The following is a 17,202-nucleotide window of genomic DNA, read 5'->3' as shown; positions in this document are numbered from 1 at the left end:
GCAAATAGGTACCTGGGTGTTAGTCGACTGGTGTGGGTGGCATCCTGGGGGACAAGATTAAGGACCCCAATGGAAATAAGTTAGACAGTCCTCGATGACGCACTGACTTTCTTGGGTTATCCTGGGTGGCTAACCCTCCGGGGTTAAAAATCCGAACGAAATCTTATCTTATCTTATCTTACATTCTCCAGGCCTGCAATGTCGCCAGCCTTGAAGGGGTAAGGTCTAAGCCTAAATCAAGGTCTAAGCCTACCTATATCAAGGTCTAAGCCTACCTATATCAAGGTCTAAGCCTACCTATATCAAGGTCTAAGCCTATATCAAGGTCTAAGCCTACCTATATCAAGGTCTAAGGCTACATTATTAATACTAATATTAGTTAATAATAATCCTACCTAAAACCTTCCATAAAGGGTAAATGTATCAGCAAACTCGCTGCCTCAGCCATCTAGTGTTTGTTATGGTGGATGTTAAGGGAACCTAAAACTTACCTACAGTGAGCCCGGTACAGTGAACCCGGTCCCTGGAATTTTGGGGGACCGAATAAATTTCCACATGGACACGAGGGATGCGAGTGTTGCAACTTTGTGTTCTGTTATAGCTATCAAGTAGTAGTCTGATTATTATTATAATCAAAAAGAAGCGCTAAGCCACAAGGGCTATACAGCGCTGCAGGGCAGGAAGGAAGCGAGGGCATCAGGTGGCAAAAGGGAGGTGGATGAGTAATAGGTTATGGATAACAGCGGAGCAGTGGATGGTGAAAGGGTAAAGGGCAGCAAGAGACTGAGCTAGAAAGGGCTGAGGGGAGTGCGTAAGGTATCATCATCAGAGTTTGTGGAGCAAATCAGTCGTTGTCAAGAAGTCAATGAGAGAGTCAGGATTAAAGGAGGGTCCATCAGCAAGAAGGGAAGGTAAAGAGAGAGTAGTAGAACGAAGACGGCGTTGGAGGTAAATTCTGCGTGCTCGTTGATAGAGGGGGCAGTCTAACAGAATGTGGCTAATCGATACTGGAACTTGACACTGCTCACAGAGAGGTACAGGGTGCCTCTCCATGAGATACCCATGAGTAAGACGAGTGTGGCCAATGCGAAGACGGGAGAGAGTGGTCTCCCAACCACGGCACTGATGACAAGAAGACGGCCAGTAACCTATGCTCGGTTTAATAGAATGAAGTTTGTTACCAAGCAGAGTTGACCAACGTTGTTGCCAATGGGCGTGAAGGTTGGTAGCTATTGCAGCAAAATAGTCCAGAAATGGAACACCTCTATAGGAAATTGGTAGGTCATGTACTGTTGACCGCGCAGCAGTGTCTTCCTGTTCATTGCCCTGTACGTCGACATGACAAGGGACCCAACAAAAAATAATATCTTTATGCTTCGTAGAGATACTGCGTAGCCAAAGTTGGATACGAAGAACTAGGGGGTGAGATGTATCAAATTTTCGTATAGCCTGTAGAGCACTAAGGGAGTCTGAGACTACCACAAATGATGACACAGGCATAGATGCGATACGAATAAGTGCTGCAAGAATGGCATACAGTTCAGCAGTAAAAATGCTAGCCGAAGATAGTAAATGCCCCAGCACGACGCTGTCCGGAAACACTGCTGTGAATCCGACGCCATCTGAAGACTTAGAGCCATCTGTGTACACAGCGGTGGCATGAGAATGGGAGTAGAAGTGATCAAGAAAAAGAGAGCGGGAAGCCACCATAGGCAGTTGAGCTTTCGAGCAAGGGAGTGAGAAAGAACAAACCCGAACAGCTGGAACTTCCCAGGGGGGTAGGGAAAAGTGAGATGCTACATGAACATATAAAGGTGGTAACTGAAGGGAAGACAAGAGTGAATGTAGGCGAAGAGTAAAGGGACGGAGTAAACAGGGGCGGCGAACGAATAAAGAATGTCTACTAATATCAGTGACCATTCTATAAATGGAAGGATTGTGGAGATCGTGAGAGCGTGCATAGTAGCGAAGGCAATGGGCATCACGGCGATCAGACAAGGATGGAACATTCGCTTCTGCATAGAGGCTCTCAACAGGGGAAGAGCGTTTCGATAAAACGAGGGCTGAATGTAAGCGAAGCAGAGTTCGACGATCAGCTCCCCAGGAAAGATGAGCAAGGGTTTTAAGAAGGTTTAGCCGGCTGTGAAAAGTTGCCTTCAGAGAGGTAATGTGAGGTTTCCAGGATAACCTACGGTCAAAGAGAAGGCCTAGAAACCTGACTGTATCACGTTCGGGGATACGGGAGCCATAGAAATACAAAGGATGATCGGAGATGACAGAGCGTCTAGTGAAAGTAATTTGGCGAGTTTTGGTACTTGAAAATTTAAACCCATGCGTGGTGGCCCAAGTGGAAACACGGTCGACCGCATGCTGGAGAGAAACTGCAATGAGATGACAGTCAGCGCCTGCACAAGCAATAGCGAAGTCATCAACATAGAGTGATGACCAAATATTGGGTGGAAGAACAGAGGCCAAATCATTTATAGCAAGGAGAAAAAGTGTTGTGCTTAGAACACATCCCTGAGGGACACCTTCAGCTTGGACGAAGTCCGGGGAAAGAACATTATTGACTCGAACACGGAAATGTCTGTCAGTTAAAAAGTTCTTAAGGAAGGATGGTAGATTGCCTCGGAGGCCTAAGGAATGGGCCTGGGCCAAAATATTATACCTCCAAGTTGTGTCATATGCCTTCTCAAGGTCAAAAAATATGGCAATAACTGAGTGATCATTCGCAAAGGCATTACGAACATACGTATCCAAGCGTAGTAAGGGGTCTATGGTAGAACGACCCTTACGAAAGCCATATTGACTAGCGGAGAGACTGGGTCTCTAAATATACGAGACGTTCCATCACTTTGCAAACTGCACTAGTAAGAGCGATGGGACGATAGTGGGAGGCATCATGTCCTGTACTACCCGGTTTGCAGAAAGGGAGAACAATGGCAGATTTCCACAGCTGGGGAAGAACTCCTTGTGCTCAAATAAAATTGAAGAGGTGTAAGAGGACTACAAGGGCTGACCGATATAAATGTTGTAACATACGAATATGAATGTCGTCAGGCCCAACTGCCGATGATCGGCAAGCTGAGAGCGTTGCCTCTAGTTCTTGAAGTGTAAAAGGCACATTATACTGTTCTTCTCTGAGAGAAGAAAAGTCCAAGGGTACTAACTCTCTTGCAGACTTTGAGGAAAGAAACGAGGGGCATAGATGGAGCCCCCGGGAAATACGGACCAGATGTGTGCCAAGTTCAATGGCAACGTCGAGAGGGTTTGCTACATCAACACCAGCGACCCGTAGAACAGGAGCCAGGTCAGGAGAGTATTTACCACTCAATTTCCTCACTTTTTTCCAGACTGCACTCATAGAAGAAGCAGAGGTGATGGTGGAAACATAGTCTCGCCAACAAGTGCGTTTAGCTTCACGGATGACACGGTGAGCGATCACACGCTTCTGCTTAAAATCAAGAAGTTTCTCAGCGGTTCTATTGTACCGGTACCTGCCCCATGCAGCACGTTTCAAACGTACTGCATGAGCACAAGCAGGAGACCACCAAGGCACGAACTTCTGAGAATGCCTGCCTGAGGTTTGGGGTATAGAATGAGAAGCTGCGGTATAAACTGACGTCGAGAAGAGGTGTAGGAGCTTATCAATGGAGGATGAAGAAGGAACCTCACTAAAAGCAGTGAGGTGTGAGTAAAGATCCCAATTTGCCCGATCAAATTGCCAGCGAGGGCTATGGAAAGGTGGTGAATAGGAAGGAGAAGTAAGAATGATTGGAAAATGATCGCTGTCATGTAAGTCCGGTAGAACAGACCAGGTGAAGTCTAGTGCAGTGGAGGAAGAGCAGACTGATAGATCGATGCGAGAGAGAGTATGAGTACGAGGATCAAAATGGGTGGGAGTACCCGTATTTAAAACATGGAGGGGGTGAGAGGCGAGAAAAGCCTCCACGTGAGTCACAATGAGACCCCCCCCCCAGTTACTGACTTTAGGTGCCTGTCCAGCGCCTTCCTGAAAACAGCCAGGGGTCTATTAGTAAGTCCCCGCATGTGTGCTAGAAGGCAGCCAACTGACCCATGATACATCACACATTTCATCTCAGCTTCCTGCACTCGTGCAAGATGGGTATCACCTGCGTAATATAGATATTAGACTAACTAAAACTTCTAAAAATCTAATCAGTCTTCAGGTCTAAGCTTTACAACCCATTTCTCCAATTCTTATCTACATCCCATTCAAGGTAACCTATAGAATACATTCCTCATTATTTCCTGGCCAGAGATTTCTTCTCTGGTCGGGAGATGAGATACTTCCCACTAAGCTACTTATGATATCAATTGCTTAAAATCTTTCCTATACCCTTCCCAGCACCTTCCTGGAGTTTACCTGGAGAGAGTTCCGGAGGTCAACGCCCCCGCGGCCCGATCTGTGACCAGGCCTCATGGTGGATCAGAGCCTGATCAACCAGGCTGTTACTGTTGGCTGCACGCAAACCAACGTACGAGCCACAGCCCGGCTGGTCAGGAACCGACTTTATGTGCTTGTCCAGTGCCAGCTTGAAGACTGCCAGGGGTCTGTTGGTAATCCCCCTTATGTATGCTGGGAGGCAGTTGAACAGTCTCGGGCCCCTGACACTTATTGTATGGTCTCTTAACATGCAAGTGACACCCCTGCTTTTCATTGGGGGGATGTTGCATCGTCTGCCAAGTCTTTTGCTTTCGTAGTGAGTGATTTTCGTGTGCAAGTTCGGTACTAGTCCCTCTAGGATTTTCCAGGTGTATATAATCATGTATCTCTCCCTCCTGCGTTCCAGGGAATACAGGTTTAGGAACCTCAAGCGCTCCAAGTAATTAAGGTGTTTTATCTTCGTTATGCGCGCCGTGAAGGTTCTCTGTAAATTTTCTAGGTCAGCAATTTCACCTGCCTTGAAAGGTGCTGTTAGTGTGCAGCAATATTCCAGCCTAGATAGAACAAGTGACCTGAAGAGTGTCATCATGGGTTTGGCCTCCCTAGTTTTGAAGGTTCTCATTATCCATCCTGTCATTTTTCTAGCAGATGCGATTGATACAATGTTATGGTCCTTGAAGGTGAGATCCTCCGACATGATCACTCCCAGGTCTTTGACGTTGGTGTTTCGCTCTATTTTGTGGCCAGAATTTGTTTTGTACTCTGATGAAGATTTAATTTCCTCATGTTTGCCATATCTGAGTAATTGAAATTTCTCATCGTTGAACTTCATATTGTTTTCTGCAGCCCACTGAAAGATTTGGTTGATGTCTGCCTGGAGCCTTGCAGTGTCTGCAATGGAAGACACTGTCATGCAGATTCGGGTGTCATCTGCAAAGGAAGACACGGTGCTGTGGCTGACATCCTTGTCTATGTCGGATATAAGGATGAGGAACAAGATGGGAGCAAGTACTGTGCCTTGTGGAACAGAGCTTTTCACCGTGCCTGCCTCGGACTTTACTCTGTTGACTACTACTCTCTGTGTTCTGTTAGTGAGGAAATTATAGATCCATCGACCGACTTTTCCTGTTATTCCTTTAGCACGCATTTTGTGCGCTATTACGCCATGGTCACACTTGTCGAAGGCTTCTGCAAAGTCTGTATATATTACATCTGCATTCTTTTTGTCTTCTAGTGCATCTAGGACCTTGTCGTAGTGATCCAATAGTTGAGACGGACAGGAGCGACCTGTTCTAAACCCATGTTGCCCTGGGTTGTGTAATTGATGGGTTTCTAGATGGGTGGTGATCTTGCTTCTTAGGACCCTTTCAAAGATTTTTATGATATGGGATGTTAGTGCTATCGGTCTGTAGTTCTTTGCTGTTGCTTTACTGCCCCCTTTGTGGAGTGGGGCTATGTCTGTTGTTTTTATTAACTGGGGGACGACCCCCGTGTCCATGCTCCCTCTCCATAGGATGGTAAAAGCTCGTGATAGGGGCTTCTTGCAGTTCTTGATGAACACGGAGTTCCATGAGTCTGGCCCTGGAGCAGAGTGCATGGGCATGTCATTTATCGCCTGTTCGAAGTCATTTGGCGTCAGGATAACATCAGATAGGCTTCTGTTAACCAAATTCTGTGTCTCTCTCATAAAAAATTCATTTTGATCTTCGACTCTCAGTCTGGTTAGCGGGTTGCTAAAAACAGAGTCATATTGGGACTTGAGTAGCTCACTCATTTCCTTGCTGTCATCTGTGTAGGACCCATCTTGTTTAAGTAGGGGCCCAATACTGGACGTTGTTCTCGACTTTGATTTGGCATAGAAGAAATACTTTGGGTTTCTTTCGATTTCATTTATGGCTTTTAGTTCTTCCCGCGATTCCCAACTCCTATAAGATTCCTTTAGCTTAAGTTCGATGCTTGCTATTTCTCTGACCAGTGTCTTCCTACGCATTTCAGATATATTGACCTCTTTTAGCCGCTCTGTTATTCTTTTCCGTCGCCTGTAGAGGGAGCGCCTGTCTCTTTCTGTTTTACATCTACTCCTTTTTCTTAGAGGAATAAGCCTTGTGCATACATCGAGCACCACCGAGTTAATCTGTTCTAGGCATAAGTTGGGGTCTATGTTGCTTAGTATATCTTCCCAGCTTATATCAGTTAGGATTTGGTTTACTTGGTCCCACTTTATGTTTTTGTTATTGAAGTTGAATTTGGTGAATGCTCCCTCGTGACTAATCTCATTATGTCGGTCTGGGGCTCCACGCATACATGTTTGAACCTCAATTATGTTGGGATCTGAGTATATTGTTTTTGATATGGTGACATTTCGTATCAGATCATCATTGTTAGTGAAGATGAGGTCTAGTGTATTCTCCAGTCTAGTAGGCTCTATTATTTGCTGGTTTAAATTGAATTTTGTGCAGAGATTTAAAAGCTCGTGTGAGTGTGAGTTTTCATCAGAGCTGCCTCCTGGTGTTATTACTGCAACAATATTATTTGCTATATTCCTCCATTTTAGGTGCCTTAAATTGAAATCCCCCAGGAGCAAGGTGTTGGGTGCAGGAGCTGGCAGATTTTCCAGACAGTGGTCAATTTTTAACAGCTGTTCCTGGAATTGCTGGGATGTTGCATCCGGAGGCTTGTATTACCTGGAGTTTACCTGGAGAGAGTTCCGGGGGTCAACGCCCCCGCGGCCCGGTCTGAGACCAGGCCTCCTGGTGGATCAGAGCCTGATCAACCAGGCTGTTGCTGCTGGCTGCACGCAAACCAACATACGAGCCACAGCCCGGCTGATCCGGAACTGACTTTAGGTGCTTGTCCAGTGCCAGCTTGAAGACTGCCAGGGGTCTGTTGGTAATCCCCCTTATGTGTGCTGGGAGGCAGTTGAACAGTCTCGGGCCCCTGACACTTATTGTATGGTCTCTTAACGTGCTAGTGACACCCCTGCTTTTCATTGGGGGGATGGTGCATCGTCTGCCAAGTCTTTTGCTTTCGTAGTGGGTGATTTTCGTGTGCAAGTTCGGTACTAGTCCCTCTAGGATTTTCCAGGTGTATATAATCATGTATCTCTCCCGCCTGCGTTCCAGGGAATACAGGTTTAGGAACCTCAAGCGCTCCCAATAATTGAGGTGTTTTATCTCCGTTATGCGCACCGTGAAAGTTCTCTGTACATTTTCTAGGTCGGCAATTTCACCTGCCTTGAAAGGTGCTGTTAGTGTGCAGCAATATTCCAGCCTAGATAGAACAAGTGACCTGAAGAGTGTCATCATGGGCTTGGCCTCCCTAGTTTTGAAGGTTCTCATTATCCATCCTGTCATTTTTCTAGCAGATGCGATTGATACAATGTTATGGTCCTTGAAGGTGAGATCCTCCGACATGATCACTCCCAGGTCTTTGACGTTGGTGTTTCGCTCTATTTTGTGGCCAGAATTTGTTTTGTACTCTGATGAAGATTTAATTTCCTCATGTTTACCATATCTGAGTAATTGAAATTTCTCATCGTTGAACTTCATATTGTTTTCTGCAGCCCACTGAAAGATTTGGTTGATGTCTGCCTGGAGCTTTGCAGTGTCTGCAATGGAAGACACTGTCATGCAGATTCGGGTGTCATCTGCAAAGGAAGACACGGTGCTGTGGCTGACATCCTTGTCTATGTCGGATATAAGGATGAGGAACAAGATGGGAGCGAGTACTGTGCCTTGTGGAACAGAGCTTTTCACCGTAGCTGCCTCGGACTTTACTCTGTTGACGACTACTCTCTGTGTTCTGTTAGTGAGGAAATTATAGATCCATCGACCGACTTTTCCTGTTATTCCTTTACCACAATGACTAGGTTTTGGTTCTCGATCTTTACTGCTAAAACTTCCACTACATCATTTGAGGCATTCAGCAGTTCTGTGCACACAAGTGACTCTGCAATGTACAGGCCAACCCCCCCCCTCTTTTTGCCTGTTCACTCTGTCACATCTGTATAGGTTGTAACCTGGGATCCATATTTCGTTGTCAAAGTGATCCTTTATGTGGGTCTCAGTGAAAGCCGCGAACATTGCCTTTGCCTCTGCAAGCAGTCCACGGATGAAAGGTATTTTGTTGTTTGTTGCTGGCTTTAGACCCTGTATATTTGCAAAGAAGAATGTCATCGGACTGGTGGTATTGTTGGTACTGGGGGGGAGGGGGTTCCGGCATTAGTATCTGTATCTGTTGGTTTGGAGTGGAGGCCATCGACTGTGGTTCCACTCCACGAATGACTGGATTTGGTGTACGATTTCTGCCATTTCCTGCCAGGTTTTTTTTCTTCCTGGCACTAAAAAGCCTCTCCCTCTTGAGTGGCTGTGGCTACCCAGGTTTTCCCATGGCCTGGATGTTTTGTATCTTTTTGTCCCCTTCAGATTGTGTGCCTGGCAATTTAAGTTATAGCACAGTCTTTCCTGTACTGAAGAGGGGCACATTTCAGGGTGAAAAAGCTTCCAGGAAGGGAGTTTGCATTTTCCTGTTGTCATATGGGCACGGCATTTTCTAGGGTGGTCATAGTTGCACGTCCCATCTATTTTTCCAGATTTCCCATGCCTGCAGATACCAGGTGCATAAGTATGTGCACAGGCTTGGTTTCCGTTTGCCTTGGGTTTCTGTGACTGTATTCACTGTTGGTGCATGTTTGCATTGGGTTTCTGTGACTGTATTCCCTGTTGGTGCATGTTTACCTGTCTTATTCCTATCCTCCCTAGCACCAACAAAGGAGCTCCCACCAGTTGTTTTTGGTAATATATCCTCACTATTGCTAGTGGAGTCCTAATATAATAACTATCTGCTTCAACAACCAAACTTCAGTGGACTTGTAACCTGGAAATACCTTACAAGGGGGCCCCACTCACCTTTGACGACGCCTATAACTGCTGCATCTCCACATAACATTTACTAGTGTGGTTGTCTCCGCTCCACAGACTGGTCAATGTTGCTGTGTTGATCAATGTTGCAGCAGACACAGCCAGGCACAACACTCCTCAGACTGATCAATGTTGCTGTGATGATCAATGTTGCAGCAGACACAGCCAGGCACAGCACTCATCAGACCGATCAATGTTGCTGTGTTGATCAATGTTGAAGCAGACACAGCCAGGCACAGCATTCCTCAGACTGATCAATGTTGCTGTGATGATCAATGTTGCAGCAGATGCAGCCAGGCACAACACTCCTCAGACTGATCAATGCTGCTGTGTTGATTAATGTTGCAGCAGACAGAGCCTGGCACAGCACTCCTCAGACTGATCAACGTTGCTGTGATGATCAATGTTGCAGCAAACAGCCTGGCACAGCACTGCTCAGACTGATCAATGTTGCTGTGTGTGGACTGCCTCCAAGTGAGTCGCCTACCCTGGCAAACTCTGTTGACACTGAGCTCTGAGGTGGGTACCTCAGCCTCACAAGTGGCTTATAGGACAGATTTTCACAAATGATTGATGTTGCAAGAAACTCGCCTGCATGCACATATAAAGGACTAACTTACTTGGTGTTGCAGCATATATCCTGATCTTCAACTTCCCTAAGCTTAGCCTTAGCCCCTTTGGACTTCCCCTCAGAAACCATGTGCAACCGGGAGCCTTAATTCCTGCAATATTCAATCGTTATTAGTGACCTGCCTGCACCTCAGAAATTCCTATATCCAAGAGGGTATGTATCCCCTAGTATAACTATGCAGACACGGACACTAGCTTCCAGACTGCCCTGAGACACTGGTACTTACTGGGCATGCACTGCCTGTTGCACACCGGGCCCACAGATCAAACTCACTCACAATTCTCCCCAGACACTGGCCAGAAATCTACGAGATAAAGTGGAGGTCTTGTCTTACTGTATGGGCCTGATGGAGGAGGTCATCTACGGTACATCGAGGTGCCTCTACCAGATTTCCCCAGGTCTCAAATGTGAAGACACGTGGGGGGCGCCGTCTGCTGATCACGGCACGTCTTGTCCAGTTGGTGTCTGTCTTAAGAAGAACGAGCTGGTCTCTCTTCCAGACCCTCGTCTCTTCGTTCAAACTAGGGCTGCCAGTTCTCCCTAGCTAACTTATCCTAGTTTGCCTACATTATCGGCCTATTACTACCTATGTTAAGGTCTTAGGTCTACATTATTATTGTCTACAGTTGCCTCAATGATCCTAATATTAGTGTACTACCAGTAAAACTACCTACTCCTTCCCTGAAGGGTAAATCTATAAATTAAATAAATGCCTACCAACAATCCACGCCAACTAGAGAGAATGCTGTTTGTTTGGGAGGGTTTAAGGGCCACCCAGCTCAGCCATTCTATTACGGCCATGCCGGATTGGTCCTGTGGAACTTTAGGGACCAAATAAGTTTCCACAATAACCATCAACATATATATACACAAACATTATAACCATCAACATATATATGTGGAAATTTATTTGGTCCCTAAAGTTCCACAGGACAGATCCGGCATGGCCGTGATGGAACGGCTGAGCTGGACGGCCCTTATACCCCACCCAAACATAAACGCATTCTCTCGAGTTGGCAGGGATTGTTGGTAAGCTTATTTAATTTATAGATTTACTCTTCAGGGAAGGAGTAGGTAGTTTTACTGGTAGTACACTAATATTAGGATTGAGGCAACTGTAGATAATAATAATGTAGACCTAAGACCTTAACATAGGTAGTAATAGGCCGATAATGTAGGCAAACACTAGGATAAGTTAGCTAGGGAGAACTGGCAGCCCTAGTTTGAACGAAGAGACGAGGGTCTGGAAGAGAGACCAGCTCGTTCTTCTTAAGACAGACACCAACTGGACAAGACGTGCCGTGATCAGCAGACGGCGCCCCCCACGTGTCTTCACATTTGAGACCTGGGGAAATCTGGTAGAGGCACCTCGATGTACCGTAGATGACCTCCTCCGTCAGGCCCATACAGTAAGACAAGACCTCCACTTTATCTCGTAGATTTCTGGCCAGTGTCTGGGGAAGATTGTGAGTGAGTTTGATCTGTGGGCCCGGTGTGCAACAGGCAGTGCATGCCCAGTAAGTACCAGTGTCTCAGGGCAGTCTGGAAGCTAGTGTCTGTGTCTGCATAGTTATACTAGGGGATACATACCCTCTTGGGTATAGGAATTTCTGAGGTGCAGGCAGGACACTAATAACGACTGAATATTGCAGGAATTAAGGCTCCCGGTTGCACATGGTTTCTGAGGGGAAGTCCAAAGGGGCTAAGGCTAAGCTTAGGGAAGTTGAAGATCAGGATATATGCTGCAACATCAAGTAAGTTAGTCCTTTATACGTGCATGCAGGCGAGTTTCTTGCAACATCAATCATTTGTGAAAATCTGTCCTATAAGCCACTTGTGAGGCTGAGGTACCTACCTCAGAGCTCAGTGTCAACAGAGTTTGCCAGGGTAGGCGACTCACTTGGAGGCAGTCCACACACATTTTCACAAACATTATAACCATCAACATATATATACAAACATTATAACCATCAACATATACACACAATAAACATTATAACCATCAACATATATACACAAACTTGTAATATAAACTAACAACATTACTGATATAAACATTTACGTTTAACATAGTAAAACTATCTTTATTTTCTTTAATATTTCTTACACATTAACATGATAACTAACAGTATGTTAACATGGAAGTCTATATCTGGATCACAAGGTGCAAGTTACTTGGATCAAGAGACCTTCACTGACTTATTTTTCAATAATGGAAAAAAATAGTCCAGAACTACATAGATAATTATGGGTTATGTAGTGTGAGAGTTATTGTTTGATCCGAGGAAGAGGAGTAGCTCCAGTTCCTCACATCAAAACCCCTCCACTTAGGTCAACCCCCCCCCGCCCCCCTCCAAGGCATTATACTCCATAGAAAAACTAGACTAGTAAAATAATTTAGTGACCAAACTGGTATCGGGGACCAGGAGCTGCAGCTCAACTTTGCTGTTGTACTGACAAGCACGTAACTAGGCAATACTTACATTATTCAGGTGTATTAACACGCTGAGGAAGCGGTAAAGCCGGCGGGGCGGCAGGAGGAGGAGCAACACGTCTCTCCTGTACGACCATTGAAGGTTAACTGACCTTTAGTGACCTTAAGGTTGGTCACTGACCTGACCTTCACTGTAACACCATCACTGATAACCTGACTAACTCTGACTACCACCACTAGATGGCACTACTACACCGTCACTACCAGTTAGTTTAATATGTTTATTATGCACTCCATACCCATCCTGAGTCAAAAGATTACAGAGGTACATAATTGGTCCAGGGACTGGACTCCAAAGTTTTGATAGCTGAGCAAGTTACAATGGTAATGAACTAGATCTGGTCATAATCATGAGAATTTACAAAGGTAATGAGCTCCAGGTAGAGCTGGTCAAAATCACTACCACCAGAGTACTAGTGGTACTATTGTACCACTAGTACTCTACATGAAGGGCAGATTATTGTACCACTAGTACTCTACATGAAGGGCAGATTATTGTACCACTAGCACTCTACATGAAGGGCAGATTATTGTACCACTAGTACTCTACATTAAGAGCAGGTTATTGTACCACTAGTACTCTACATTAAGGGCAGATTATTGTACCACTAGTACTCTACATGAAGGCCAGATTGTACCACTAGTACTCTACATTAAGGGCAGATTATTGTACCACTAGTACTCTACATGAAGGCCAGATTGTACCACTAGTACTCTACATTAAGGGCAGATTATTGTACCACTAGTACTCTACATGAAGGCCAGATTGTACCACTAGTACTCTACATCATGGTCAGATTATTGTACCACTAGTACTCTACATTAAGGGCAGATTATTGCACCACTAGTACTCTACATTAAGGGCAGATTATTGCACCACTAGTACTCTACATTAAGGGCAGATTATTGTACCACTAGTACTCTACATTAAGGGCAGATTATTGTACCACTAGTACTCTACATTAAGGGCAGATTATTGTGCCACTAGTACTCTACATTAAGGGCAGATTATTGTACCACTAGTACTCTTCATTAAGGGCAGATTATTGTACCACTAGTACTCTACATTAAGGGCAGATTATTGTACCACTAGTACTCTACATTAAGGGCAGATTATTGTACCACTAGTACTCTACATTAAGGGCAGATTATTGTGCCACTAGTACTCTACATCATGGTCAGATTATTGTACCACTAGTACTCTACATTAAGGGCAGATTATTGTACCACTAGTACTCTACATTAAGGGCAGATTATTGTACCACTAGTACTCTACATTAAGGGCAGATTATTGTACCACTAGTACTCTACATCATGGTCAGATTATTGTACCACTAGTACTCTACATCATGGTCAGATTATTGTACCACTAGTACTCTACATCATGGTCAGATTATTGTACCACTAGTACTCTACATCATGGTCAGATTATTGTACCACTAGTACTCTACATCATGGTCAGATTATTGTACCACTAGTACTCTACATCATGGTCAGATTATTGTACCACTAGTACTCTACATCATGGTCAGATTATTGTACCACTAGTACTCTACATCATGGTCAGATTATTGTACCACTAGTACTCTACATCATGGTCAGATTATTGTACCACTAGTACTCTACATTAAGGGCAGATTATTGTGCCACTAGTACTCTACATCATGGTCAGATTATTGTACCACTAGTACTCTACATTAAGGGCAGATTATTGTACCACTAGTACTCTACATTAAGGGCAGATTATTGTACCACTAGTACTCTACATCATGGTCAGATTATTGTACCACTAGTACTCTACATTAAGGGCAGATTATTGTACCACTAGTACTCTACATCATGGTCAGATTATTGTACCACTAGTACTCTACATCATGGTCAGATTATTGTACCACTAGTACTCTACATCATGGTCAGATTATTGTACCACTAGTACTCTACATCATGGTCAGATTATTGCACCACTAGTACTCTACATTAAGGGCAGATTATTGTACCACTAGTACTCTACATCATGGTCAGATTATTGCACCACTAGTACTCTACATTAAGGGCAGATTATTGTACCACTAGTACTCTACATTAAGGGCAGATTATTGCACCACTAGTACTCTACATCATGGTCAGATTATTGCACCACTAGTACTCTACATGAAGGGCAGATTATTGTACCACTAGTACTCTACATGAAGGGCAGATTATTGTACCACTAGTACTCTACATTAAGGGCAGATTATTGTACCACTAGTACTCTACATTAAGGGCAGATTATTGTACCACTAGTACTCTACATTAAGGGCAGATTATTGCACCACTAGTACTCTACATTAAGGGCAGATTATTGTACCACTAGTACTCTACATGAAGGGCAGATTATTGTACCACTAGTACTCTACATGAAGGGCAGATTATTGTACCACTAGTACTCTACATTAAGGGCAGATTATTGCACCACTAGTACTCTACATTAAGGGCAGATTATTGTACCACTAGTACTCTACATCATGGTCAGATTATTGTACCACTAGTACTCTACATCATGGTCAGATTATTGTACCACTAGTACTCTACATCATGGTCAGATTATTGTACCACTAGTACTCTACATCATGGTCAGATTATTGTACCACTAGTACTCTACATCATGGTCAGATTATTGCACCACTAGTACTCTACATTAAGGGCAGATTATTGTACCACTAGTACTCTATATTAAGAGCAGATTATTTTAACATTCAGAGAAGTGCTAAACCTGGACGAGTCATAACAACAAATTGGCATATGGGTCATACTTATATTTCATCATATACAATATTATATTCATAGGGAGAGTTAATCCAGTAGGTATAGGCCTATTTAGAACTGTTTCTGCTGGCCAATGGGTCAGTGTTAAATTTATGTGGGAGATTTAATAATCCAGTAGGGATAGGCCTATTTAGGAGTGTTCCTGCTAGCCTATGGGTCAGTATTACAGGAAGAATTAAGCCAGTAGGGATAGGTCTATTTAGGGGTATTCCTGCTAGCCTATGGGTCAGTATTACAGGAAGAATTAAGCCAGTAGGGATAGGTCTATTTAGGGGTATTCCTGCTAGCCTATGGGTCAGTATTACAGGAAGAATTAAGCCAGTAGGGATAGGTCTATTTAGGGGTATTCCTGCTAGCCTATGGGTCAGTATTACAGGAAGAATTAAGCCAGTAGGGATAGGTCTATTTAGGGGTATTCCTGCTAGCCTATGGGCCAGTATTACAGGAAGAATTAAGCCAGTAGGGATAGGTCTATTTAGGGGTATTCCTGCTAGCCTATGGGTCAGTATTACAGGAAGAATTAAGCCAGTAGGGATAGGTCTATTTAGGGGTATTCCTGCTAGCCTATGGGTCAGTATTACAGGAAGAATTAAGCCAGTAGGGATAGGTCTATTTAGGGGTATTCCTGCTAGCCTATGGGTCAGTATTACAGGAAGAATTAAGCCAGTAGGGATAGGTCTATTTAGGGGTATTCCTGCTAGCCTATGGGTCAGTATTACAGGAAGAATTAAGCCAGTAGGGATAGGTCTATTTAGGGGTATTCCTGCTAGCCTATGGGTCAGTATTACAGGAAGAATTAAGCCAGTAGGGATAGGTCTATTTAGGGGTATTCCTGCTAGCCTATGGGTCAGTATTACAGGAAGAATTAAGCCAGTAGGGATAGGTCTATTTAGGGGTATTCCTGCTAGCCTATGGGTCAGTATTACAGGAAGAATTAAGCCAGTAGGGATAGGTCTATTTAGGGGTATTCCTGCTAGCCTATGGGTCAGTATTACAGGAAGAATTAAGCCAGTAGGGATAGGTCTATTTAGGGGTATTCCTGCTAGCCTATGGGTCAGTATTACAGGAAGAATTAAGCCAGTAGGGATAGGTCTATTTAGGGGTATTCCTGCTAGCCTATGGGTCAGTATTACAGGAAGAATTAAGCCAGTAGGGATAGGTCTATTTAGGGGTATTCCTGCTAGCCTATGGGTCAGTATTACAGGAAGAATTAAGCCACTAGGGATAGGTCTATTTAGGGATATTCCTGCTAGCCTATGGGTCAGTATTACAGGAAGAATTAAGCCAGTAGGGATAGGTCTATTTAGGGGTATTCCTGCTAGCCTATGGGTCAGTATTACAGGAAGAATTAAGCCAGTAGGGATAGGTCTATTTAGGGGTATTCCTGCTAGCCTATGGGTCAGCAATACTTTCATGAGGGAGACTTAACATGATGGGTGCAGATAAAACAGTTCAGAGAAGCAGCTTGGGTTTCCAGACAGCGCAGTAAGACCCTTGTGAGTTTACCACTGACTTTGTAATAATAATAATAGAGTTACCATGGAAAGTTTTGAGCCAGCAGAAACAGGCCTAAATAAACGTATCCCTGCTGGTATTAAGGTCAATCATAAACAGTTTCATGATAATGCTTGCAGACGTAATTCTTACCATTATTATTATTATTATTATTATTATTATTATTATTATTATAACAATACCAAGCGCTGAACCTACTAGGGTCATACACAGCTGTGTAATTCCTACCAGCCTCCTAAGAAAACCCATATCATGGACCAGTCAAGGTTAACCTATGGAAGCATCTCGGGAGCCTCCCCATGAAGAGCAATTAGGGGGACCCCAATAAACAGGTTTTAGTTTAATATGTTTATTATGCACCCCATACCCATCCTGTGGGCGGTAGTCACCCCATACCCATCCTGTGGGCGGTAGTCAAAAGATTACAGAG

General features: G+C 44.2%; 1 long non-coding RNA gene across 5 annotated transcripts in view; it reads right to left on the bottom strand.

The window, feature by feature from the left end:
• LOC138855372 (uncharacterized) overlaps positions 1-12,633 on the bottom strand; it is a 50,884-nt gene extending 38,251 nt beyond the window's left edge. For 3 of the 5 annotated variants that reach the window (XR_011394604.1, XR_011394606.1, XR_011394608.1), the window contains exon 1: positions 12,442-12,633. This is a non-coding gene — a long non-coding RNA (uncharacterized lncRNA). Of the gene's footprint in view, positions 1-395; positions 463-9,315; positions 9,598-12,441 lie in introns of those variants that run through there. The other 2 variants (XR_011394605.1, XR_011394607.1) reach the window with 2 other exon arrangements.
• Between the last annotated feature and the right edge of the window lie 4,569 nt (positions 12,634-17,202).

The sequence above is a fragment of the Cherax quadricarinatus genome, chromosome 92, assembly GCF_038502225.1.
Source record: "Cherax quadricarinatus isolate ZL_2023a chromosome 92, ASM3850222v1, whole genome shotgun sequence".
Classification (NCBI taxonomy): domain Eukaryota; kingdom Metazoa; phylum Arthropoda; class Malacostraca; order Decapoda; family Parastacidae; genus Cherax; species Cherax quadricarinatus.
This window is presented reverse-complemented; position numbering and strand designations above follow the sequence as displayed.